General features: G+C 39.2%; 1 protein-coding gene across 3 annotated transcripts in view; it reads right to left on the bottom strand.

The window, feature by feature from the left end:
• Positions 1-11,780: 11,780 nt before the first annotated feature.
• LOC131078141 (protein FLOWERING LOCUS D) overlaps positions 11,781-27,265 on the bottom strand; it is a 47,102-nt gene continuing 31,617 nt past the window's right edge. For 2 of the 3 annotated variants that reach the window (XM_058015816.2, XM_058015817.2), the window contains exons 3-4: positions 12,356-12,428; positions 11,781-12,170 (exon numbers count right to left, since the gene is read on the bottom strand). The gene's annotated coding sequence lies outside the window, so the exon portion shown is untranslated. Of the gene's footprint in view, positions 12,171-12,355; positions 12,429-24,663; positions 24,683-27,265 lie in introns of those variants that run through there. The other variant, XM_058015818.2, reaches the window with a different exon arrangement.

Below are 27,265 nucleotides of genomic sequence, written 5' to 3'. Positions count from 1 at the left end.
CCAAAAATCCAAGTTTTGACCTAAAAAAGCTCAATCCCTAGATTTTAGGCTTTTTTGCTTTTTCGGGATGCAAACCTAGGGTTCACATTTGCACCACTGACCAGCTCCGACCAGATCTCAAAAAATCCAAGTTTTGACTTGAAAAGCCAAATCCTTAGATTTTAGGGGACGTGATGCCTCAGATGATCCACCTAAGCATGGATTTCAAATTTCAAGTTAATCCGGTTAAATTAGATTAAACTGTGAAATTTTGGAATTTCTCTTAAAATTCTTTTAAGTCTGGCTAACAAAGGTTTTGAAGTTTTGTTTGCAGGTTCAAACCCCACCACGATGCGAGAGAGGCCATGAAGGAGCCAAGTCCAAAGTCCGCCCCACCTAGAGAGGCCACGGAGGAGTCAACACCAAAGTCCGCCATAGTCTAGGGAGCCATGAAGGCCCTCACTCTCAAGTCTGCCATGTCTTAGGGGGGTCACATGGGTGCTAACACCAAAGTCCGCCATAGGTTTGGAGGCCATGATGGAGCCAAGTCTAAAGTCCGCCCCACCTAGAGAGGCCACGGAGGAGTCAACACCAAAGTCCGCCATAGTCTAGGGAGGCCATGAAGGCCCTCACTCTCAAGTCCGCCATGTCTTTGGGGGGTCACATGGGTGCTAACACCAAAGTCCACCATAGGTTTGGAGGCCATGATGGAGCCAAGTCTAAAGTCCGCCCCACCTAGAGAGGCCACGGAGGAGTCAACACCAAAGTCCGCCATGAGGTTGATGCTCTAGCCAAAGTCCACCATAGGTTGGAGGCCTTGATGGAGCTCACTGCAAAGTCCGCCAAGGTTGAAGGGGCCAAGATGGGTGCCTAGTACAAGTCCGCCAAAGAAAGGGAGGCCATGAAGGAGCAAGGGTCAAAGTCTGCCTCAATGCCTTAGCCAAATTTTCACTTTAATGGAGACCAAGAAGGAGAGACCTCCAAAGTCCGCCATACCTTGGAGAGGTTGGCAAAGTGCGCCAAAACTTGAAAATGGAAATTCAAAATTCAAAAAATTCCACCTACACATTGAAAGGTCAAAATGATGTCACAAAACTTATTCAAAATTTCGAATTCGAAGACCAAAATAGAAAGTTTTCTGGAAGAGAATGTTGAAAGATTAACAAAGATTTCAAACTTGAAAGTCAAAATGGAAAGTTTCTAAAAAGGGAAATTCATGGATTGTCAGATATTTTCCAACCTCAACCAAAATAGAAAGTTTCCAGAGAAGAATATTGGAGGATATATTAATATTTCTAACTTATAAACCATAATAGAAACTTTTGAAAGATATTTTCAAAATTGGAAACATGACAAAAAACTTTCCGAAAGGACTGGAGATGAAATTAGAAGTATATCTTAAAGGGTTTCTACTTGAGAATTCAACCTTGCATACAAATACTTCATTATCAACTCCATTATTACTCCAACAAGTTCGAGTTTACCAAGAAGAGCTTAGTAAATAGTTCAGTTCGAAGATCATCTGAACAAGGATTTTGACATTTCTGAAGTTGGACAATCATCTTTAGGCCAGATTTTCGCAGTTTTTTGGAAGGCAATCAAAGCGTGAGAGGATTATTTAGCCTTTGCTGAATTTTTCTGAATATTTTCGAGAAGATTTCTAGCCCATTTCTGCACATTCGAAGGTGAAATAAGATTCATAATGCAGATTTATGGACTTTTTTCTGAATATTTTCAAGAACTTGGGAAATATTTTTTCAAAATTTTTGAAAAAAATATTTTTTTGGTTAAGTATGAAAATTTTTGAAAGTTTTAACACTTGATGGTAACTTCAACCAGCCTCAAGATTGAGGGTTTTGAGGTGAAAATTCCATTTTGGTGGCTAAGTATAAGAGTGAAAAATGGAAAATTTTCCAACACTTAGCCATTTCGCGACCCCGTTATTTTATTTTTTTTCGAAATTTTGCAGAAATTTTCTAACTTAAAATTTTCATTGTTCATCTGCAGGTCCTAGACACCATGAAATTCCAGGTAGATAAAGATGCTCCCCTAGAGTCGAGGATGACTTCAAAATAGAAGAACGTCAGCAACACCAACCTCGGACACATCAATCTGAAAGAATTCAAGAAGCCGATGTTTGGTCTGGACAACCTTGTGCCTACCACCATTGCGCGGAAGATGATGAAGAGCGGTATTGTACATGCCGCTAGCTTCCTTCCCACCATGCAGTGTAATAAGCTAGTGGTCGAGTGTGCCAAACCTTACAACCCCATCAGCAAGGACATTGTCGCACCTGATGGGAGGATACTAGCGAACATCAGTGATGAGGCCATCAGAGAAGCCTTCAGGAACTCGGAGTATCACAACGCAGTGTATATGGCTAAGGATGAAGCAGACAATATGTATCAGGACCACCTCGAAGAGTATGATGCCATAGTTAACCATTCCTGGCTAGACAAGCCAAGGAAGGGCGCCTCTAAACTTCAGAGGAAGAGCCTAGTGCGAGCATACTTCAAAGAAGACATCGGAGATATGATCGTCCTACTCAACAGAATAATGGGAAGCCCTCAGGGAGCCCCATTCGAAACCTGGATGTATTATTTCATTAATGAAATAATCAATGGAGTAAAGATGATAGACTAGGCCAGAATGATCAGCGAGAACCTGAACAGCCAGCTAAGGAACCTGGAGGCGAACAAGACTTTCTTTATGAGTTCGTTCTTGTTCTATTCCTTGGCCAGGACATATAGATACAGGGGTCTCACTTGTAGAGGAGAAGTAGGGAACAAGGAGAACCAGTTTCCAGTGTATGATTGCTATCCTCAGCTTCACATGGAAGAGAAGTTCCATTACAAGAGAGTGAATGATACTTTCCTTATGCATATCACTCGAACATTGCAAAGCGGGCTGCACCAGAGACTCTCTCAAGAGTCTATGGACTTCATCAGTCGGTTTGGATGTTGGTACATCCAATACCCAAAGTTCACTTACCTCCAAATCCAGGGATTCTCCGGACCTCCATACAAGCTTCCAGCTTATCCTACCAACCAAGTGGTGTTGCTTGAGGTTGTGAGACAGTTGGAGGAGTATATAGTAATTCAAAGGGATAAGCAGAAGAAGGCAGGGACGTCCTCACTTACAATAGGCAATGGGCTGGAAACATGTCCATCATCCCAAGCTTCTGCGACCGCTGAGAAGGAGCTAGCCTGGTATCCCCTCTATCAATACAAGGAAAGAAGGAATTTCAATCCATTCCACAGGATAAGGAAGATCGAAGGAATGACATTTGAGCATAGACCAGACCTAGAAGACTACTGGGCTAACGCAGCCGATAGCTTCGAGATTAGAAAGAGATTCTGGTCGAGAATTCCTTTGAAAATAGTGAGAGCAACAGAAGTATTCAAAGTTGCAGATCAAGTGGAAGAAAGCTTAGAGCTTCATCAGCCTGGCTTCGAAAAGATGAGGAACGAACCCCTATCTTTGATAGATTGGACAGAAGGGGAGAAATCAGATCTGGCAGACCTCATGAGGTCAGTAGTTGAGTATTCAAGGTGGTGGACGTCTGAAAAGACAAAGCAGTTGAAAGCCAAAGGTGTGACCCTGACCTACGACTTGATGGGAGCAGATGATACTCTGTCCACCAATCCTTGTACCTCTGTCGGTGATGCCCAAAATCCAAAAAGTGTTGGATCTAGGAAGTGGAAGGAGTTAGTGGGGAGCTCGGTAAAAGTCACAGGGAAGAAGATCATAGGAGAAAGAAGGAAGTCCAGCGAAGGCCAATCCATTTTGAGTGCCGCTTCTATCATGCCTAAGCAGACTGCCATCAAAGAACGAGAGCTAGACACCTGCGTAGTTGGTGATGAAGGGAGAATGCCTTCTCCTTCAGTTGAAGAAGTAATGAGAGAAGCTATCCAAAGTCCAGACAGAGAGCAAGTGGAAACACCTACAGTCTTCCTAGACGGCATACCAGCAAACCCAAGAGAGGCAGATGATGAGTTTGACCACAATACTGTCGAGCAATCAACTGTCCCGGATTGGCTAAGGGAGAGAATAAAGGCTAAGGTCCCCAAGGCGGCCTGTTCCGAAGAGGTCACTGCAGCATTCCTGGAGAGGGTGAATGAACCGGTCATGATCAAACCACCCAAGCCAGCTAGGAAGTTCTCCTTGATCCAGAGAGACACTGCAGGCTTCAGAACAGTCCAGATAGCAATACCCAGAGAGGGAAAGACTAGAGACAATGTCGTTGCAGATGACTACAAGGTTACTACCATAGAGCTAGGCAAGCCTACCCAGGAGCAAGAGGTCCAGTACTTCGATGATTCATGTAACGCCCTCAAGGCTAGTTTAGCCCAAGAGAAGGAACAGAGGAAGAAGATTGAAGAAGAGAATCAACACTGGAAAAGGTATGTCCAGCACATTACTAGGCCGCTCAACCGTGAGGTCCCCATCACCCCTCCGCAACCTCTTCAGCAGAAATCAATGAGAGATTACGATGACATGAAGGGCTCATACATTCAAGCAAGGGAATGGATGTCAGATGTTTCAGTACGAGGTGATACCATGGTGGAAAATCTAGTTTCAGCTCATGAATCTGCTACTTCATTAATCAGCCGCATCCAAGATCTAGCCATCAATTGGGAGGATGTGACTGAAATTCAGAATGAAGTACTTCCACACCTAAAGGTTATCCGAGGCTTATCGAAGAGAAGCCTGGTGGAAGCAGGTATCATACAGACCGGAGACAGGTACGACTTTAGCACATGGTACTATGCCCTGGTCACTCGGATTGAAATTCTAAAGAAATCCAAGACTAAGTGCTCAAAGAGAGAAGGAAGTGTTAGAGAGATCCTTGGCAAGGTATTCCGTGTGGTGTCAAAAATCTGGAAGAAGGAAAGCATAAAGGAGAAGCACCTGCAGGCAAAAAACCTAAGAGCCAGAATCTAGTCTAGCTTCTTCAGAGATTCAGGGATGATGGACAAAGGTGATTTCTCAAGAATTGCAAATTTTCTCTTCATCGATGAAAATTTCCTCGCCCAAGCCGTTGAGTGGGAGAGCATCCTCGCCACCTGTACTGATGAGGTGGACGTCATTGACTTCCAAATTAGCAACTCGCCAAGTGTTGCCATGGAGGAGGTCAAGCTCATTGTGTCCAGATACATTGAATCTCTAAATGAGGAAAGTGGACACTCACCGTAGTCAGATTAGCAGCTTCGCCACTTGTCGCCTTCTTATTCATTTGAACTAGTATTTGGGGAAACCCTAATTAGGGTTTGTAGCTATCAATCTTGGCCCTTGATCATTGTTCAATCTCGGCCATTCATTGATTTTCGAAAAACTATATAAGGTTGCCTCCTCTCATTTGGAGAGGGTAAGGTTTTTGACATATTGTTGCTTAAGGTCATTTCCAGATAATATATTGCATGTGCGTTGCTTTGTAGTCACTATTATTTGAATGATTTGCATGGTTTCAATTGGCTCAACATTTAGTTAAAGTTAATATAGATTTGCTTCATTGTTGTTAATTTGAGTAAAGGATTTGATAAGTATTGATTGATTGTGTTTCTCTGCTCATACTTTTGGTAAATGGATGATTTCCATTCTACCGTGCAAAGTTAATATGAGCCCATCCCCTGTGCATCCCAACATCTTGATCATAAGCACAACCCATTGAAGATTGCACCGGCCTTGTGTAGTTGTCCCTAGTGTGGCAAAGCAAGGTTTGGTTTCTCGAGAGCACCCAGTCGATACCGCCTCCTGAGTTCATAGGATTAGATTAGCCTTCCTAAACCCTATCTCCTTTTCCCCTTTCTTTTGAACGTCTGAATCCCAGAAAACCCAAAAAAAAAGAGAAGAGCCTAAAATTGCCAAATCTATCTAAAGTTCAACAGTTCAGGATACTGGTCAAACGTAAGTCCCCCTTGATATTTCAACATACACTACCCAAGAAGCTATTCCACTAAAGTCGCTTGTTTGCACATATAGACCTTGGAATCAGTAGTGATTTTTCAGGAGAGGATAGAATGCCTTCGGGTATCCTATCCTAATGTTTGCGAGATGATAAAACAGACACCAACGAGGCCCTATTATAGGCCTGCTATATATAGTTGTGCCAAAAAACCCTTGCTCTTCATTCATCTTTGCCTAGAATGAATGATTGTCGATCTGCTCCTATAAAGCCCCTTAGAATAGTAGAGCCTTGACTAAAGAATCAACAACATTCATCAAAGTCTCTACCTTAACCAACTTCACTGTAATGTCCCCAACTTTGTCTTAGAAAGCAACAAACAATTATGTGATCAAGTGTGGCAACCTTGATGACAATCTTTAAGTAGTTAGGAGGTGATAAGTGTACATAGTACCAAACTTAGGTTGTATATGTTTCTTATTAAGGAAACATGACACATGATTGGAATGAATTAATGAAACTGCTAAAATTATCTCATCACCAACTTAGCAACTTGTTGGACATTTTCTATTTAAACAAGGTGTTGGAAGTAATTATTCACGACACGTTTTGGAGAAATTCAAGCCAGAGCAAGAGTGAAGAAAAACACGGGTGAAGTTTTTTATTATTATCTAGAAGTTTTTGGAGGTTTTTATTTATTCCAAGCCTAGAAGTAGCAATGTGGGATTCTTCCCTTGGCAGTTTTTTGAATTCTCTTGTCAAGAATTTAATATTAGTTATTTTGTTTTGCAAGAATGGTAAAATCCAACAAGGTGGCAAATACTTCCTAGAAAGCACAGATCAATAACGAACAAAGAGGATTCCTCCTGGAGAAAAAAATCATTTCAAAATGGAGAGAAGTCGGCGATGCCAATCTGAGAACTTTAAAGTTGGGAGAATTCAAAAAGAGAGTATTTGACCAAGATGGGTATCCTCCATCAACTACTACCAAAAAGATAGTCATAGTGGAATTGTAGCAATTGTCGGCTTCCCTTCTGCCATTCAGTGCCCAAAGTTGATCATGGAATGTGCAAAGCATTATGATGCTTAAAGAAGAGCAATTTTTGCAACTGATGGCAAGTTGTTGGCAAATATCACCATTGAATCAATTGGTGAGACTTTTGGAATTCCAGCATTCCAATCCATGATGTATAAGACCGAGGAAAGAGCGACTTTGATTTATGATTTTGGCTTTGAGAGATACATTGGAATCATTAATAGAATATGGATGCAAAAGTCGAAGCCTCACATTTCGAAGATGCCCAAGCAGCTCACTAGCATGGATTTTAAGCAAGAATATGGTAATCTTGTGCTGAAGATGAGTCGAGTCATGGGATGTCCACAAGCTTACATCTTTGAATCTTGGATGTTTTACTTCATTGAAGAAGCAATGAAAGGCTTAAAGTTGGTAGACTGGGCAAAACTAATTAGCAACAACCTGGACGAGCAACTAAGGAATTTAAAGCAATCTCAATCTTTCTACATGAGCTCATATATTGTCTACCTTTGGCTAGAATGGGCATGTTCAATGGATTACCAAGCAAAGGACCCATGGGATGCGGCCCAAGACAGCCGAAGGTCCATGACTGTTATTTACAATTGCGCTTATATGATCCTACTTCTTTCAAGAAAGCAAGCAACACGTTCACAATGCAAATTACCAAATCTTTGCAAGGAGGACTCCACACAAGGTTGTCACAAGAGGCAAGGAAGTTTGTAAAGAAGTATTGGGCCTGGTACATTCAATTTCCAAAATTTACTTACTCCAAGGATTCTCTACCCAACTATATAAACTTTCAAGATATCCAACAAACAAGATGGTGCTATTAGAAGTTACTAGATAGTTGATTGCCTACGACAAAATTCGAAAGAAGAAGAAGAAGATTGGGCTCGAATTTCCAATTGTCATGGAAGATTACGAGGAAATATGTCCATCATTGGTGGCAACAAAGAAATCAGCAAATGAATTAATATTCTACCACCTAGCACCTCATACCGCAAGGACATTGTTTGACCCATATGATAGGATAAGGATGGTAGCTAGCATAAAGCACAGGCACAAGATTCAACTAGAGGATTATTGGGCTAATGCCAAAGATTAATGTGAAATCAGGGAGATGATGTTTTCTAGATTACCTCTTAAGTTGATAAGAATATATGAAATCATACAAGTACCAGATCAAATAGAAGAGGATGTGAATACCGTTGAATTGAACTATGAAGAGGAGAAGGATAAGCATATTCAAGCACCTAACAAGTCAAAACCAAAAGTTAATGATTTAGGTGTTTAAAGCAAGCTAATTATAAAGTTCACTAGGCACTAGGTTGAACAACACATTGCTAAGTTAAAAGAAAAAAATGTTCACCTACTTGCAATCTGATGAGAGACTTGGAATCCCATGATGAAGCAACTAAGGGGTCATTAAGAGCCCAAGCCGAAGAAGAAGCAATTCCACAGGGAAGGATAGTGCATGGAAAGGAGAAAAGTGTTCCTAGGAATTCACAAGGAAGGAAAAGGAAAGAAGTTCCAAGGGAGGAACTATAGCAAAAGAGGCCAAGGTTGGAAGAAGCGCAATCACCTGTTAGCTCCTTAAGCGTGCACGAAGTTGATATGTTCACAAGAGAAGTAGCAAGAAATCAGCAACAAGAAGATGACTAGAACATTTCACAAGCATAGGATATTCTCAGTGTTAATGCTTCCCAAAGGCCTATTCAACAGAGGAATGAAAGACAAGAACTTTCTCCGCCTACAAAACAGCAGGTCCCGGATTATTTCAGGGAAACAAACATGGGAGACTTAGTACCTGTTGAGGAAGTCACACAAGAACGGGAACAGCTGGACATACAAGATCAGTAGGCAACCTTTGTTATCTTTTGAGGATGTTCTAATTTTGCGAAGAAGAGATGGATCCTACGATGGAACTTGAAGAACTTTTGAATACGATAAGCAAGCCAGAAGAGAAGAAAGTGGTGTAGAAATTCTACAAAGTTACAAGGGATGAATCAAGATCCATGACTTTGCACATAGTTGTACCAAAAGTGGACAATGGCCAAAATGAGATTACTCTAAATGAGTATGATATTACAACAATTGACTTGGGGCGTGCCTCCAAGGCACAAGCGATAGAAGAATTCGATGAGTCTTCCTTAGCATTGAAGGAGTGGGTGAAGAAAGTAGAAGAGAAAAACAAGAATTTGAAGGGCGAAAACAAAGCCTTATGTGAGCATGTACGACACTTGATGCGTCCATTCAAAGAGGAAGATCAAACTTTTGTTCCTCCATCTTCTCTTCCGAAGGAATCCATGGATGGGCTTGAAGAAATAAGGAAAATATCTTAATGTTCTAAGGAATGGGTGGAAGACATCTTCACTGCAGCTTGTGAATTCATTGAGGACTTGGCTCATTTCTATTAGAGGATCCTAGCTATTCTAGGCACTTTGGAAAGTGTGGAAAATTCATGGGAGGATGCACACAATTCCACACCTTGAAGCATTAATGGAAACTTCTAAGCAAGCATTAAAAGATGCAAAGGTCATCAAGGAAAATGAGGCATATGATTTCCCTCGATGGTTCTATGCAATAAGCACTAGGAAGGAATTCTTTGAAAAATCCAACAAGGAGTTATAATTATTGAGGACATCAGTCAAAAAGGTTCAGGAGGAAATCCTTAATGCTATCAAGGCTTTGTTTGCAAGAAGATTAAGTGATGAAGAGCTAACAGTGGGCAACTAGAAGGATAGGTTGCAGGAATTCTTCTTCGTGGAATCATTCTTGAAAGAACATTTGGAAAATGTTTCCTTGTTCTCAAGCACAATGCGCAAGACTCGGGAGGTTGTGCCAAGATGGGAGAAGGATTTCTCCAAGTGTGATGATGAGATAACAGTGGACAACTTGAAGGATAGGCTGCATGAATTCTTCTTCGTGGAATCATTTTTGAAGGAACATTTGGAAAATGTTTCCTTGTTCTCAAACACAATGCGGAAGACTCGAGGTTGTGCCAAGATGGAAGAAGGATTTCTCCAAGTATGAAAAGGATATTGCCATGCTGGAATTCGAATTGGAGATTCTGTCAAGCGTCTCCATAGGAGAGCTTGAGGTCGTCGTGACCAAATTCATCGCATTCACCATTAAAGAAAGGGATAATGGCCATCCTATTTTGGATGAGAATCTATTAAATGCATGACGACATGATAGGTCATTTATTGCATGGTGGATGCCTTAACCAAGTGATGGGTCATTCATTACATGGTGGACACCATATTTAGGGGTTAGTGGGCATTGATGCTAAGTGGACAAGATTCTTCATTTATGACCATGCCCACTACTTGGCGCTATATTTGGTCTTTTTGGGTCAAACCCTAATTAGGGTTTTCCATGGGCAAATCTTAGCCATTGATCTTAATGTAATCTAGGCCATCCATTTTCATTTTGGGGCCTATAAAAGGGCTTCATCCCTTCATTTGTAAGAGGCATAATTTTAATAAATTATTGATTAAGGTTGTCAAGATAATAAGAGTGATTCATTGATTTTGGTAATTACTTGAGTTATTATGAAGTCACATGGTTTCGCTTCCTCACTTAGATTAGATTTGTTTTCAAAGCGCTTAGATGAATGAGATAGATGGCATTGTTTTATGGTGAAATCATGCACTCATACCTTTTGTAAGTAGATGATTTCTACTTGTAGTGCAAGATTGGATTGAGCCTTTCGAATGTGTATGTTTAACTTCAATCATTGAATCAATGTTGTTCGTCTTGATGGTATTGATTGGCGCTAGAAAAATATTATGCACAACCTTTGAAGATTGCACCTCTCTTTGCGTAGTTGTCTAATGTTGGCAAAACAAAGGGTGGTTGATTTCACTTGAGCCTTTGTTATATTTTGAGTTCCTTAGATTAAATTAGAACCTTTCTAAACCCTTTTCCTATTTACTTTTCGCATTTCATTGAGAAACATTTCCAAAAAGAGCTATATATTACTAAATCATTCGCAAATCTCCTTGAAGTTTCAAATTTGTTTAAGTCTTCTTCACTGCACATAAGTCCCCCTGGATTACCAGCAAACATCAAAGCCAAACAAGCCTATACCATCACAAAGTTGCAAGTCCACAATTGGAACCTTGGAATCATTGTATGATATTTTGCAATCTTAGCATACACGAGATTTTGCTCAAGAGAGGATAGAGTGACTGTCGGAAACTTTATTCTGTGTTGGTGTGGTCATAAAGCACCTGTCTACAAGTCTCCCCTCTGAAAGCATCTCTCCTTTTACAATGCAAAAGCCTTGAGTTTATAGGCTTGAGAGAATAACTACCTTGTAACCACTTAGTATAACCACCTAGGGTAACCACTTAGTATAACCACTTAGAAAAACTTCCTAAGTGATCATTTTTAATAACTACCCTTTAAAAGTAACTTAGGATTTACCTAGGTTTTATAGATTTTATGTCTAATCCCTAACTTTAGTTATAATAAGTGGTTGTCACTTTTACAACAAGTCAATTTAAAGCTTGTTACATCAATAGAATGAAAAGATATTGATTTTGTCAAACCAGCAATGTCTTCTTCCAATCCATATGATAACAGCTTGGTCTTTATGGACATAAACTAACTACATCTGTTGAGAAACTTCTTTTCTTCCTGAATCTGCAACCTTTCCCAAACAATTTGTAGTGATTTGTATCATTATGGACTTTTCTTTAAAAAACTTCATTAAGCCATTAATTAGTAACAAAAGAATCTATTTCTTGAGATTGACTTGGACCATCATTTTCTCCTATGAAAGAATGTCATATATATTTTTATATTCAAGTCATAATGTCGTGTTAAGGACATTCTTTCATTCATGTCGCTCTTTTTAATAAGATTCTTTGGCATGATGTGGTTTTGTACCTCCTTGGTAGCCTTTGTTTCTTAGAACTTGAAATCATCTTTAGTTTTGAATTTAGAGCTCTTAACAATTGTATCCTCCTCCCCTTTAAAGAACAACTTCATTTGAAAATAACAAAGGGAATCAATTATATTTTTGGGTTATCCATTTATATGCATCGACTGCGAGACCCAAGATTGATACTGAAGTCAATGCCAATCTACGGTTCTACTCTCTTTATCATGTGAACAAAAAATTCAGGACCACCTCTTTGAATAAAATTAACTGGTGATGTAGTCTTCTATTGTCCTTCATTTTGACTTGTGCAAATCAGCTTTTCCACTCTTTTAGCATCTTCATATGTAATGACATTCTCTCTGTCACACGTAAGGTAATCAACAAATCAATTTTGTGCATCTCCAAAAACCACGACATACCATGAAATAAAGTATCCTGGGAGCTTATGTCAAACAATTTGCATGCTTTGCTTGTTTTCACGCTTTGCATACATGTCTTCGAATAAGGAACTTGCAACAAAAAGATAGAACCGATGTCCTCTTACCCTTTGATGAATGCCCATACTCTGTCGCAAGTCTCCCATTTTAGCAGAGGCATAAAGATTTCAGCTTCGACACCTGCCAATTGCATTTGCTTGAAAGTTTAGAAAACATTATGTGCATATCTTTCAATCATAGCATTCCATGAGAGCACATTTCTTCGAAGCTTTTGGTCAAACAATTCCTGTGGGCCTTGTCTACGCCTCTACAATCATTTCATGTCATTCCTTAAGATGACATCTGTCTGAGCCATTCTATTATAATTCAAGTGCATTGTCTATGAGTCTACATTTTGCATGTAAATTTGGTTCTAAGTTTGGCACCCAACTTGTAAAGATAAAAATCAAAATTAAAATTATCTTTAATTTGGGCCAACCTCCCCTATTGTGGCGTCCACTTAGTGATGTTTACATTACAAAAATAAAAATATTATCTTCTGTTTGGGCTGACCCCATCTTGGGCACCTACTTTGGGCAAGCAAGCACAATCAAATAAATATTATTCTATGCACTTGGCTGACCTGTTTTGAAGAGGTTCATCATTTGGATAAAGGGGTGTAAATGCAAGTATAAATAGGAGATCATTTGGGGTGCATTTTATCAGACCTGAGAGAAGATATAAGGTTAATATATGAACAGATTTTAAGGTCGATTATTGCAGACCTCCAAGTAGAGATTTTTTAAGATCACAAGTAGATTTAAAGAAGCACTATTGCAGACCTACGAATAAAGATTTTTGAAGATCACAGGTTTAAAGAAGCATTATTGCAAACCTATGAACAAAGATTTTTGAAGATCATAAGCAGATCTAAAAAAGCATTTTTGAGAAGATTTGCAGACAAGAGTTAGGTATGATTCAAGAGGTAGATCAAGTACTTATCACATCGTTCTTTGGAGGTTCGTGCCTCATATTCAAAGAGATTGGTGTCTCTTGCTAAATTGGTGCTCATTGTGGGAACTGGGTTGGTGCCTACGAATCATCTAAAGGGGACTGGTGTCCCCTAGAGTTTGTTGCCTACAAACATTATAAGAAGTTAATACAAAAACAATATTTTGTCATGGTTTTCTCCCACAAGGGTTTCCATGAAAATTGTGTGTTAATCTTGTTCTTAATTGCTTGATCTTGCATTTATGTTACTACTATGGATTTTTATGTCTTTAAGTATTGCAATTGTGATTCACTAAGTTTTAATAAGTAAATATTTGTTATACAGATTCACCCCCCCTCTCAATATAACTAAGGGCTCTTCAATTTGTGATAAAGTTGGTTCCTTTGTATATAACCTAACCACTTGAAGGTAGATCTATAAGAGCACATGATCGGGCAAACAAGGATATGAATTCTCATCAAACAAGGTACCATTCTTCAATGCACTAGGATATGATATTTGGCAATCGGTTGTAAATGGTTTGACACCCCCATCATCTCCCCCGATAGATCAAACCAGGAAGAAAGAAAATGAGAACGACACAAAATCCACGCATGCGATTTTGTGTGGATTATCCAAACTAGAGTTTGTGAAGGTTATGCATCGCAAATCAGTTAAGGACAAGTGGGATAAGTTGAAGAATATCTATGAAGGAGATGATAAAGTGAAAAAGGAAAAGCTTCAAACACATCCAAGACAATTTAAAAGCCTCCAGATGTACGAAGAAGAGAATATACCCTCATGTTTGCTTCGTGTTGATGAGATTGTGGACACAATAAGAGGTCTTAAAGAAGAAGTTGATGAAGCCATAATTGTTCAAAAGGTACTAAGGTCCATGCCTTTAAGATTTGATTCCAAAGTTTCGGCAATTGAAGAAATGAAAGATATAGACAAATTGACAAAGGACAAGTTTCGTGAAATTCTTACCACTTACAAAACGAGGATTGAAGACAAATCATCAAAAAAAGAGGCTGCAACTACAATACTTGGAGAATGCGGTTCCACGCATATTTTCCACTGTGAGACTTAAGTATTGTAACCTAGCTGCAATTAATGTTAGAAGTAGTTGTCGGTTTCAAATATCTTGATTTTTACCTTACCTATACTTTTTTGTGAATATAGATGTGGATTTTAGGCATGATTCAAAGGAAAACAATGTTGATAGGTATGGATGCTCTTTATCACATACCAATTAGGAGATATTAGAGTTTCATGCAAGCTTTGACATTCTTTCTCTGAGTATTAAGGATTTAAAATCAAAATAAAATATTCTTATGAAAATATTTCAAACCCTACCCTAAAGCTACTCTGAACCTTAGTGTTCAAGCAAACAAAGTTGAGCATGCAAACCCTTGGATTCATAGGAGGTCAAAGGACAAAAACCCTAAAGATCTCAATTGCCAAAGCACAAAAACCTGAGTTGTCAATTCAAGTTCGGGTTCAAATTTGGGTTCAAGGATCTAGTTCACTTGTTCAACATTTTTTTTAAAATGGGTTTTCGATTTGTTTGGGTTCATTAGTACTATATATATATATATATGCACCCTAGAAGCATGAAATAAGATTAGTAAGCATCATATAAACAACAAATAATCATAGCATCATGATCATACCATATGCTTTGTGGCTCTGACAAGATAGGCCAAGCTCCTGGAGGAAAGAAGAGAAAGTGAGATAGAGAGAGGTAGAGAGAGGGGATAGAGGTAAAGTGATAGAGAAAGAGAGAAATAGGTCTAGAATTCATGCAAATAAACTAAGTGAGATAGAGAGAGTGAGAGAATGCTAATAGGAGCTTGTTGATTACTGAAATATGACTACCTGAAAAAATTATAAGATCTAAAACCTAGAATTTGTATTATAGCTCCTAGAGATCTCAAACCACTCTTAGACATCCTCCTAATATATACATGAAACGTAACTTAAAATATAAGGAAAAAGACATATTGAAATGTGGCTGATAATTAGATGTTATATTTCATGTATATATTTTGGGCAAGTCCATGTGAGTCTCTTCTTTGTGGTTTTAATGTTCACTTTTATGGTTCCCATGGTGTTGAAGTCAAACTGGATGCCAAAAAAGGTGTAAAATTTGGGAATTTTTAATTTTTTTTGCACCTAGGTGTTTGGGTTCACCCGGGTTTTCCCACGAGGAGCTAGGCCCCAAGATGGTGCACCCTACTCGAACCTATAGGGGAACTAAGTTCGGATCCAAATTGGGTTCAAGCCGGATCTAGCACCCCAAGGGAAGAACCCTACAACATAGACAAAAACCATATTGGACAAAGCAGCAATTCTCACCCAAAGGCGGTGTTTAACCTTTAATGGTGGCAAATATTGGTGATATTGAGTTGACATGACCCTTACAATTGTCATGGGAGAACAAACTAGTGATATTGGAGTTTTCATATTGTTCTTATTTTCATTGTAGTTGTTGCATTCCAATCGGATATTGTTGCAGTAGAAATCTTCTATAAGGCATTTTCAACCTATTTAATATAAATACAATTTGTAATTTATCTTCATGATATGAGTTATGCATGTAAATACACAAATGGAGCTGAATTTTTTTGGGTTTGCTAGATTCAAAATATATTAGGGTTTTCCATTTTAGGGCCCAATAATGAAGTCTAAAGCATAATAATGGGGTATCAAAGTTGTATCATGATAAATTAATCTAGGGTTTCATAAGATCTAATTTTACATATTTCCATGTTAACATTGTAAGTAAACACTGATACGAATTTTGGGTTTGTATGGTCCTATTGTGACCATTTCACACATCGCCCCATTCGAATGGGGACCCCCTCTTTTTCTTGGGTTTTGCTTTCCCTTAGTTAGGTTTTCTCTGCTTGCTTGGTGTTTTGAGTGAGTGAATGGTCCCCTGGGCTGGGTAGATTAGGGTTTCTTTCAAAGCTGAGTGAAGCCTGGTTTTAGGAAGTCATTGGTTGTCTGCCTTGAACCCTAAGGTTGTCTTAGAGGAGTTTTACCTTTTAGGAGATTGAAGATGGATAGATTGTGCTAAAGAGATGAAAGGGTCTCAGGTCAGGGTAGGTCAGGAGTGTTGGTCTTCATGTCAGAGTCCTGTTTTCCTCCAGGTCAAAGTCGATTAAGCAGAGTCAGTGGCCAAGGGGAGATTCAGGAGGCAATTTCAGGAATTGATGAGCAAATGCACTTGATGATGATTGAAGAAGTTTTGAAAAGTTATATCCAAGGTAAGGAAAGGAGTTTTGAGGTATAAAATGAGTCAAAACCATGAATTTCGCTCCTGACCCTTCCAAAGGGTCCAAGGCGAAATTAATATTCCTCAGCCCTGCTCCTTGTCCTGACCAAGTTTGAGACTTCTACTGCATGGTGTGGAAGACTGGGATATATATTTACCTTAGGAAGAAGGTTTGAAGCGACAAAATGATGGAAGTTAGCCTGGAAGAGGAAATTCTCTCTTGACCCTTCCAAAGGGTCCAAAGCAAAATCCTCATTTGACCCTCAATTTTGGCCAAAGGCATGAAAAATGAAGATTTATGAGCCAAGTGGATGGTAAGAAGGCATAAGAGTGATAAGAAGAAGTGAATTTAACCAAGTTTGAAGGTTAGGAAAAAGGTGTGAAATCAACCTAAAACATGAATTTCGCTCCTGACCCTTCCAAAGGGTCCAGAGCGAAATTCTTTTAAGTCACCTTTTTTCTCCTTGTTTGCACTGGAAACCTTGATTCCTTGGGCATGGGGGGGCAAATTTTCATATTCTAGCCCTAGGAAGTGATTGAAGATCTTGGAAAGAGTGGATTTTGCCTGAGGCATGGATTTTTGCTCCTGACCCTTCCAAAGGGCCCAGAGCGAAATCCACTTTTCCTCCACTTTGCTCAAGGATGTGACCAAGATTGTTGACTTTTGAGGCATAGTTGATAAGGTTTTGATGCATGTTTGCCTTAGAAAGGAGGTTGAGACTTTGAAATGGTGAAAATCAACCTGGGAGGAGAATTTCGCTCCTGACCCTTCCAAAGGGTCCAGAGCGAAATCCTCCATTTAGCCTTCTTTTTGGCCTTAAAGACCTAGTTTGACCTTGCCTGGAGCCAGTTGGATGGTGGATTGTCTTGATTGCGATAGGAGGAAGTTGAATTGATCAAGTTTGAAGGAGAATGAGATGAAAGAGGGTGAGAAACTAGCCAAGAGTAGGGATTTCGCTCATGACCCTTCCAAAGGGTCCAGAGCGAAAATCCCCTTAAAACTCAATTTCTCACTTGTCAAGACCAAATTCCTAGTTTCTAAGGCATGTATGGAAGTGTTTGACATGTTTTTGCCTAAGGGAATGACTAGAGGTGGAGGAGATGGAGGATTTTAGACTAAAATTGAATTTCGCTCTTGACCCTTCCAAAGGGTCCAAAGCGAAATTCTTGAAAACACTCATTTTCCCATTAGATGAGGTCAGGACCTTGGTGGAGATGCAAGGAGAATGGTCTATGTTTGCCTCCCAGAGAAGATTGGAGTTGGAAAAATCAAGAATCAAGCTCAAAACAAGATTTTTGCTCTTGACCCTTCCAAAGGGTCCAGAGCGAAAATCTACCTGGACCTCATTTTCTTCCTTGTTTGATCAAAAATTTTAATATCCAAGGCATGTTGAAAGGAAGAATGGACGTGTTTTGCCTTTGGGAGTGTTTGAAAGCAATGGAAGGTGGAGATTTTGTCCTAGCCGAGGAAATTCGCTCTTGACCCTTTCAAAGGGTCCAGAGCGAAATTCCACTAAACCACCTTTTTTCCAAATTTTATGCCAAGCCTAGTGCAGACTAAGGTGAATTGTGATGGGAGAGGTCCCTGGGAATGACTTTAAGTAGCTAAGAAATCATTGAATTTGAAGGAATTGTGCAAAACCAAGATTTTTGCTCCTGACCCTTCCAAAGGGTCCAGAGCGAAATTTCTAAAATCATCTATTTTCCTTGCAGGTCAAGTCAAACTTTGGGTTTTTATAGCTTGGATGAGTGTGAGGGGAGGTGTTTTTGCCTTTTGAAGTTGATTGAGATTGAAAAGATGGAGGAATAAGCTCAAAACAAGATTTTCGCTCCCGACCCTTCCAAAGGGTCCAGAGCAAAAAACCCTAAAACCATCTTTTTCTCCAAAATTTGTGTGAAGACAGGCCTAGACCAAGGTGAGAAAAACTCTTTGGATTGCCTTTGAATAACTTTTCATCATCCAAAATGAGAATTTTGAGCTAAGGCAAGAATTTTGCTCCTAACCCTTCCAAAGGGTCTAGAGCGAAATTTTGGATAGGTCCTATCCCTGGCTAGGTTTTTGAGCGAATTTTCCTTTTCAAGGCTTTTGAGGATCAAGCAAATGTTACCGGGTTGAGAAATGGATTCAAATGAGGATTTTTAGAAGGAACAAAGTGTATTGAAGTGAAGGAGATGAAGAATTAGGCCTAAGACTTGAATTTTGCTCCTAACCCTTCCAAAGGGTCCAAAGCGAAATTCATAAAATGTCATGTTTCCTCCAAGATTGTATTGAGCCAAGTCAGTGATCAAGGTGGATTAGCCTTAGAGATTGCCTAAGAAGGGATCGTGAATGAAAGAAAGGTGAATTTTGACCTAAAAGGTGAATTTCGCTCCTGCCCCTTCCAAAGGGTCCAAAGCAAAATTCTCGTCATCACATAATTTACCCATGTTGGAAGCCAAAAAATTGAATCCCTAGGCTTTGTTAAACTAAAACTAGCATATGTTCACCTTTAAGAGGATTTTGGAGTGGAAAAAAATGAGGCAATTGAGACAAAAATCAAGGAAATCGCTCTTGACACTTCCAAAGGGTCCAAGGCGAAATCCTTGGGAAAGCCTATTCTTCACCTTATTTGGACTAAGACAAAGGCAAGTTGCAAAGAAATGATGACAAGAGCATGAAGTGGTGATAAATCAAGGTTGTGAAGGTAATGATAGATGGAGTAAATCAACCTAGGTGAGAAGTTCAAGCAAGCCTCCTTGGAGTGATTTAAGCCTTCCTCATACCTTGAGCATTCCAGTGCCTATGGAAAAAATGTGCCTTCATCAAACCTTGAACAAACTCTAGCATCCACTAGGCTTACCTATATCTTCTCACTAAATTGCTAATCAAACCTCATTTAGGGGACTAAGACAAATTTGTAGGAGCTAAGGCACTTATAAAATTGATTAATTAATTTCTTCTAAGCCTTACAATAAAAAAAATTCATACTCTAGCACTCAACACATTTTTTTTGTGTTTTATCACCAAGTCAGCCAGCTTGTAGAAGGTTTTATTTTATTTTATTTATGCATTTATCAAGTCGGCCTATTAGCAAAATGATGTGAGCGCCCTATAAAGGAAAGGTGTGGTTTTTGAAATCATTAATCATTCATTCATTTTATCCTATGCGAATTTGAGGAGCAGAATTGGAAGTGCAAATTTCAGCAGGTTTAGGCGAATTTCTCACTTGAAGGCTGATTGAAGGCTGGTTGGAAGCTGATTGAAGGTTAAGTCATCAAAGGGGAGGACCTGAAATTCAGATCAAAGACCTTTCATCCAGCAAATCTTCATTTTCCTTTATCCATTTTTCAAGGTTGATAGCTAGGAATCAAGGAGGAGGTATGTACAATCAGATTTTTGAAGGCATATTGAAGATTAGATTTAATTTTCTATGTCAATCCTTTGTAAGGTTAAGTCTTGCATAATCTGATTTAATTCATAAGTAATATCAATTTGAAAATTCATAAATCTAAGGGTTTATCACATTATTTTCAAATTGTAATCTAATTATTTCCTTGAAAGGTCTCAAATCTCCTACCTTAAGATATTATGCTCAAACCTAACTTAAGCCTCTTTTGTAGGTATCAAATGACGAACCCCAAGGCAAGTGGATCCACTACCCAGCAGGCTCTCATTAAAGAAGATCAGAAGAACGATGATTTGGAGACCAGAATCGTGTCCAAGTGGAGCAATATCGGAGACACCAATCTAGGAAACTTCAATGTGAAGAAGTTTCGAGAAGCGCCCTACATCGGCAAGCCGTCACCTGTTATCAAGAGGATAATTGAGAGTGGCATCATCAAGGCCGCAGGCTTTCCTCCTGCAGTCAAATGTCACGAGTTGATGATTGAATGAGCCCGACACTATGATTCACATTCGAGGACGATCGTAGCCAAAGATGGAACTATCTTAGCCTATCTCTCAGAAGAAGCTATAAGTGAAGCTTTTCATCTCCCGGAGCCGAGAGATATGATCTACAAGAGCTTAGAAGGAGCTAGGTCTATCTACGAAGATGATCATGATACCTGTCTGAACTTCATCAACAAGAATTGGTTGCTCAAGAGTAGGCCTCGCTTGAACAAAATACCTAACACGCCACACAGAATTGATTTCTAGGAAGAATTCAGGGACTTGATAACCATGCTCAATCGGGTTACTGGTGCCTCTCAAGCCTTCTTCTTCGACAAGTGAATTTTCTTCTTCATACAAGTGATCGTCCAAGGAAAAGGAATGCTCAATTGAGCTAGAATCATTAGCAACACCCTGGACGTGCAATTGAGGAGGCTAGCCCCTACCAAGTCATTTCACATGAGTTCATATGTTATATATTCCTTAGTCAGAAGTTTTGAGTATGCAGAGCTACCACACAGAGGAGTTGTTGGGAGAGGACCCGGAGAAATAAGGGCTTGTGATTCTTATGTTCAACTGCATCATCCGCCAAGGAATGGCGACAAGCTAATCAATGATACCTTCACAATGTATATCACCAGGACATTGCAATGAGGGATTCACCATAGACTATCTCCGGAGTCACAAGAGCTCGTGAAGAAGCATGGTGCATGGTTCATTCAGTTTCCAAAATTCACCTACATCAGGGTCCATGGATGTCCTTCACCTCCCTATATGTTGCCAAGGTATCCTACGGATAGAATAATATTACTTGAGGTGACTAGACAGTTGGCAGCTTATGCTAAAGCATCAAGACATAAGCATAGAAATGGTATCCCTGTACCCATTCTACTATGGAATTCAATTGAAGTGTGTCCTAATTCTCAAGCCGCGGAGGATGCAGAGAAGGAGTTATCTTTATATTCATTCACATCCTTTGCCTCAAGGGAGAATGTCGACCCTCATGGTCACATGGAAGAGACAGTTGGGAAGAAATACAAACATGAGTTTCAAGTGAAGGACTTTTGGATGAATGTCCAGGATGATATAGAGGTGAAAAGAAAGATGCATTCCAAATTACCCTTGGATCTCATCAAGAAATGTAAAGTTTACAGAGTAGCCGATCAAGCCCAAGACAGTGGTAGATATCTCCAATCGTCCTATGAGAAGGAAGATAAAGCGGTGAAGATAGATTGGAACAAGCCAGAAGTTGCAGACCTAAGAGCATTGATGGATCCTGTTTTGAATTGCACTCGCAAATGGGTAGACGTATAGCATCAAAAGTTGAAAGAGCAGAATGTAGCCATGACATTCACCTTGGAAACAAGAACAGAGGAAGGAGAAGCAGGTGTGAGTGAGAATGCTTCTCATTCCAAAGGAATCGAAGAGAAAGGAAGGACCTGAGAAGAGAGAACATTCCAAGAAGAAACAAAAAGTGAATCTTGATCGTCCACCAAGTACATCTTTGAGGCATGAAAAGGAAATAAGTCAAGGGGATGACCAAAGACAGATAGTGTATGAGATTGATGAGTCTATGGAATCCATGGTGCAGAATGATAAACAAAGTAAAGGACAAACACCTTAACATTCATCAAGTCAATCTCTCCAGGTTGGTGCTAATGAACAACAAGAGGAAAGGAATGATGATGAAGCAACCTCTCCTTTCAAAGAAGATAGACATTTGCCTAAGGAAATACAAGTAAGGGAAAGAAAGTCTTCTATTCCAGATTGGCTAAAAGAAAGACTGACAAGGGTAGTTGTGGTTGAAGAGGAAGAACAAGTATTCGACTTGGAAAGTCTCATAGGAAATTCCCATGAAGAGATAGAAAAGAGGAAGGCTACAAAGATGTCAAAGGTAATTAGAGATGAAGCAGGATCCAAAAAGGTACAGGTAGCCACACCAGTGGTGGACAAGTATGAGGATGAGATTCTAGCAGAGGAATATGATCTAGAAACATTTGATCTTGGTCCACTTACCTCCGAGCAGGCCATAGAAGAAGCAACTGATTCAGTGAGAGCACTTAATGACAAACTCAAAGAAGAAATGGAAAAGAATAAGAAGCTAGAAAGGGAGGTTAGTGCTTGGAGGAATTACTTTAGTCACCTTAGCCAACCATTGAGGCGATAGGATCCAGCAATATCACCTTTGCATGCACTTCGTCCCGAATCAATAAATGAGGCAGAAAAAATGAAGAACTTAGCTCAACTCATGAGTTCTTGGATGATGAATCTTATAAGGTAGCCATTGAATTTGCAACAAGGATGATGAAGACAGACCATCGAGCTATCCAGGTCCTTGAAATCATTCATAATCTATTGATAATTGTGGATGCATTCGCTCACACTAGAGATGTTGTCATCCCGGTCTTGCAAGTGATAAGGAGGACGCCGAGACAGATTTTAACACGAGAAGATAATGGATGGAGGAACCCATAGCCTTCTGCAATGGTCAACTTTGCTCTAGATGAAGGAAGTTCTTTTTGAAGACATCAATACTAGATGCAGCCGAGTTAAAGGCACCATCCACCCTATTCAAGACAAGGTGCTTGATGTATTGTGTACGATCCTTGACAGAAGGATTGAGATCGAGACAGATGTGGATGTCCAAGAGTTGGAAGACAGGATCAAGATCATTTTTTGTAAGGAGGAGAACATTGTCACAGAGGAGCAACGAGGTCAGAAGTATGCTACTATGTTCCTGATCGAGAAAACAAAAGAGCTAGACCTGGATGGAAGACGACCCTTCTCACAGCTTTTGATCAAGTCCTCCACTTAGAAGAACAAATGAAGAACCTCCATGAGATTCCCATTGCTGAGATCGAAGGGATTACGTCCAGATTCATTGAATATGCCAAAAAAGAACATAGAAAAGGGAACAAAATCCTAGATGAAAAGTTGTTATGAGATGATGTGGCAACTTTATTTCCATTGGGCTATGTTTCCTCATTATTTGTGCCAATTTCTATTGGCTATGGATTGATAATGTTTATCTAAATGGGGACTTTTTTGTAACAAACCCTAATTAGGATTTAGGTGTCAAAATCTCAGTCGTAGATCTTCTTTTGATCCAGGTCGTTCATTGTATTTGAGAGTGCTATATAAGCCCTCACTCATTTCATTTTGAGGAGTTAGATAGTTAGAATCAGAAAAAGAGAAATAAGTTTAATATTGTTAGCAGTAGAGAAATAAGTAGTGAAGAGAGAAAGTTGAACAATTGTTGTTTTATTTGGCTATGAGATCAATGAAATATTGAAGTTATGGTGTTTTATTGCAATCCTTGTGGCTATTTTCATGGTTGTTTATCTTCTTGAATCACTCTTAGTAGAGATAACATTTAAGTTTTAAGATTTGAAAGACGAATGTTGTGCTTAATCTTTGATAAGACTCATATTCCAAACCACTAGCTCCTTACTAATTGTAAGTACACCATGTGTGGTCAACAGGAGACATTAAGATTGTTTAAGAGTTCAATCATTGTTGGAGGCATTGATATGTATCTTACTGATAGTATCTATCACATTGATGATTTGAAAACCATTGAATCCCCAGATCGCACCAATTCTAGTAGAGTTAGTAATCTTTTGGCAATACTGAAATTGGTAGAGTTTTATCAAGACCAATCATCATTGAGTCATTCTTAGGATTAGTTTAAGTATCAGCTCCTTAAAATCTTTATCTTTTGATCTTTTTTGAAACATCAGTTAGTATTAGGAGAATCCAGTTTCCTCATCAAAAAGTAGTTGCAAGAACAAGCTTTCCCAGAAAGTGTGTAAGGCCCCTTGTAAAACAGTAAACATAGCGACCACTAGTGCTTATCCATGAGTAGAGATCCTACATAACAGAACCTTGAAGCTTCTCTGATTGATCCTCCTGCGATATCTTCAGCATTCGGGAGCTTTATTCAAGAGAGGATAAGGTGTCTTTAGGTATTTTATTTTGTGTTTGGTCGTGTACAAAAGACACATCAACAGGTCCTAAATTAAATATTATTAAATCCATCAAATATTCACCCTAAACATTTGGTCACAATAGTATAATATTTATTAAAACATCTGATCTAAAAAATATAGGGAGGAGGTTTAAGATTTTTTGGGAACATTACACATTGTCGATGCGAACTTTGTGTTTGAATTTGCATAGAAGGACAAAAACCCTTTGCTGTATTTCTGCAATGCAGAAGGATGAAAACCCTCTCGGCTATCTTCTCTTGAGGTGAGGTCAAAACCCTGTCCTCGTCTCGGGCATTGGCAAATTCTTCGCAAGGTTTGCACGTTGAGCTGATTCAGATATTTGTGTGAATTTTCATAGTTTTGGTGATAAATATTAACAAGAAAATAATTTATTGCCATCAAGGGATCATATTTAAGAATTTGCAGACTTATTAATCATTTTATGTTGCTGATTTTTATGGAGTGACCATCAAATTCAGATTGTAGCACCAGCATAAGAAAAATTCAACAAGCAAATATTAGGAAATTAATTGTTGTTCATTTAGATGCACTTTTTTATGAATTTCAGGGCTTATTTCTCATATCATATTGGTGATTGGATGAGCCGCCCCAATCCCTGTCCAGCTGCAGTGAATTACCATGCATCTCATAAGGAAGGTACAGTGATTACAAAAAGAGTTTTATGCTCATTTGATTCTGTTCAGGGAGCCACACCAGTCCATTACCAACTCACAGCCTTGATTGCATGTTATGTGTTACCTAAGGAGGGCGATTGGCTCTATATTGTAGAATGGAGCAATTCTGAAGAGCATTCATTTGCATTTGGAGGAACTGTATGAGTTTAAGGGCAGCTTTGTAAGCTTCCTTGCTGAGCTGTCTTGCACATCTGAAGATTGTTAATCACTTATAAAGTGAATGGGAAAAGAAGAGTCAAGTTAACAGTTTTTGACAGAAAATACAAGTATTCATTTCTGCTGCCAGCATCAGTCAAACCAGTATTTCTGCCTTGTGAGTCTTGAAACTGAATATCAAATGAAAGCATTGCTGTTATGAGGAAAACAGTACATTGTGAGTAAATAATGTCTTATACTTCAACCGTTACACATTTCAACTAATTGCATTGGTGATAGTACTTATTATGTGAGGAAATTTTATTTAAATTGCACAATGTTCGATCTACTATTGAGCATGCAATTGAGGGTTTAATATCACCATATGAGGGGTTGTTTCATGAGTCTCTGGCCACATGCTTATTTTCAAATTCGCTACGCGGCCAACTCCAAGTGCTAGCAATACACCAAGCTATCCACAAGATTCACCTTAGTATAGACAGAAAAACATTCCCCCTCCAGGAGAGGAGTTGAAGCGGCTGAGTCTGTGTGTGTTAGAAGAATTCAAGAAAGTCAAGGTAAGCCTACCATTGTTCGAACTAATGAAGGTACCTGATATCAGAGATACATTAATGAATGGACTAAATGAGAATACTACCGGGAGAGCAACAACTGAAACCAATTCCAACATTCAGAGAGGTTCAAGTGTTCCTCAAGCGAGCATAAATGTGGTTCAAGATGAACCAAATAGTCAACAGTCATCAGAAGAGGCATGTGCAGTTCAAGATTCATCTAATATGCCCATTAAAGAAGAGTTAGTAAAGACGGCAAATGTGCCAAAGAAAGAAGATATGCTAGAAGGCAAAGCTTTTCTCACAAGAGATAATGTAAAGAGAGTTAAGGATTCACCAGTTATAACTGAAAATCCTACCAAGGGTGAAATCCTTCCTAAGAGTGAGATTGCTTATGTCGAAAGCACGGTTAAAAAAGATGGAATTTCAAAAGAAAGTGTGAAAAAAGAAGAAAGCTTTGAAGTCCATAGGGATAAGCCAGTAGTGAATTATCAAGATGAGCCAGCCCCATTCTTGCTTTCAGTAAGGATATTCGACAAGCTCTTACATAATTGTCTGGTGGATTCCGGAGCTTCAAGTAATGTAATGCCAAAGGCTATATGCGAGAAATTGGGTCTCATTCCCATACAGACTAGTAAAAGAGTTACACAGTTAGATAAGACAGAGGTACCTGTGATTGGAGAGTTAAACAATATTCATATGCAGTTAGCTGCAAATCCAAGAGTCCAGCACTTCATAGATATATTAGTTGTAGACATTCCAAACGGATATGGCATGCTCCTGAGTCGAGATTGGTCAAAAACACTGAATGGTTACTTTTCGACCAATTTTTCTCACATGTGGCTGCCATGGAGAGCTGTACCAAACCAGATCAAGATAGATAGTACCCCAAGATTAAGATTGATGATAACAGAATATGGGGAAAACAATGAAATTCTTTTCCTAGAAACAGACCTAGGAAATTACAGACCAAAAGTTGTAGAGGTTTTGATGCTTCAAAACCCAATTGAAAAGATAGAAGAAAATCATGAGATTGTGAATTCCACGGAAGCTGTAGTAGAAAGTGATCATGATACAAATGAAGAGATTGATATGTTTGAAAGTTTCAGAAGATTTAAATTCAAGAATATTCAGCAAGGAGTTGAGTTAGGCAACCGTGCTCGCATTCAAGATTTATTGTTGCCTAATTGGTGCCGAATCCACGATACTGCTCATTTTGAATTCTCTTGCGCGATGTGCAAGGTAGCTTTGAATCAGATACACAAGATAATTCTTGAAATTCTGACACTTGAAGAAATTAGAGAGGCCTCTCCTAGGCCAGATGAAGAAATTATAGATAAAACCAAAGAAGAAATACATGACGAAGATCAAGTTTGGACATTGAGATTTGATGGTTCAAAGTCAAAGAAAGGATCAGGAGCCAGATTTGAATTAATCAGTCCCTCAGGGGAAACTTATTTGGCCTCCCATAGAGTACAGTTTCCATGTACGAACAATGTTGCTAAGTA

Source organism: Cryptomeria japonica, chromosome 7, assembly GCF_030272615.1.
Source record: "Cryptomeria japonica chromosome 7, Sugi_1.0, whole genome shotgun sequence".
NCBI lineage: Eukaryota > Viridiplantae > Streptophyta > Pinopsida > Cupressales > Cupressaceae > Cryptomeria > Cryptomeria japonica.
This window is presented reverse-complemented; position numbering and strand designations above follow the sequence as displayed.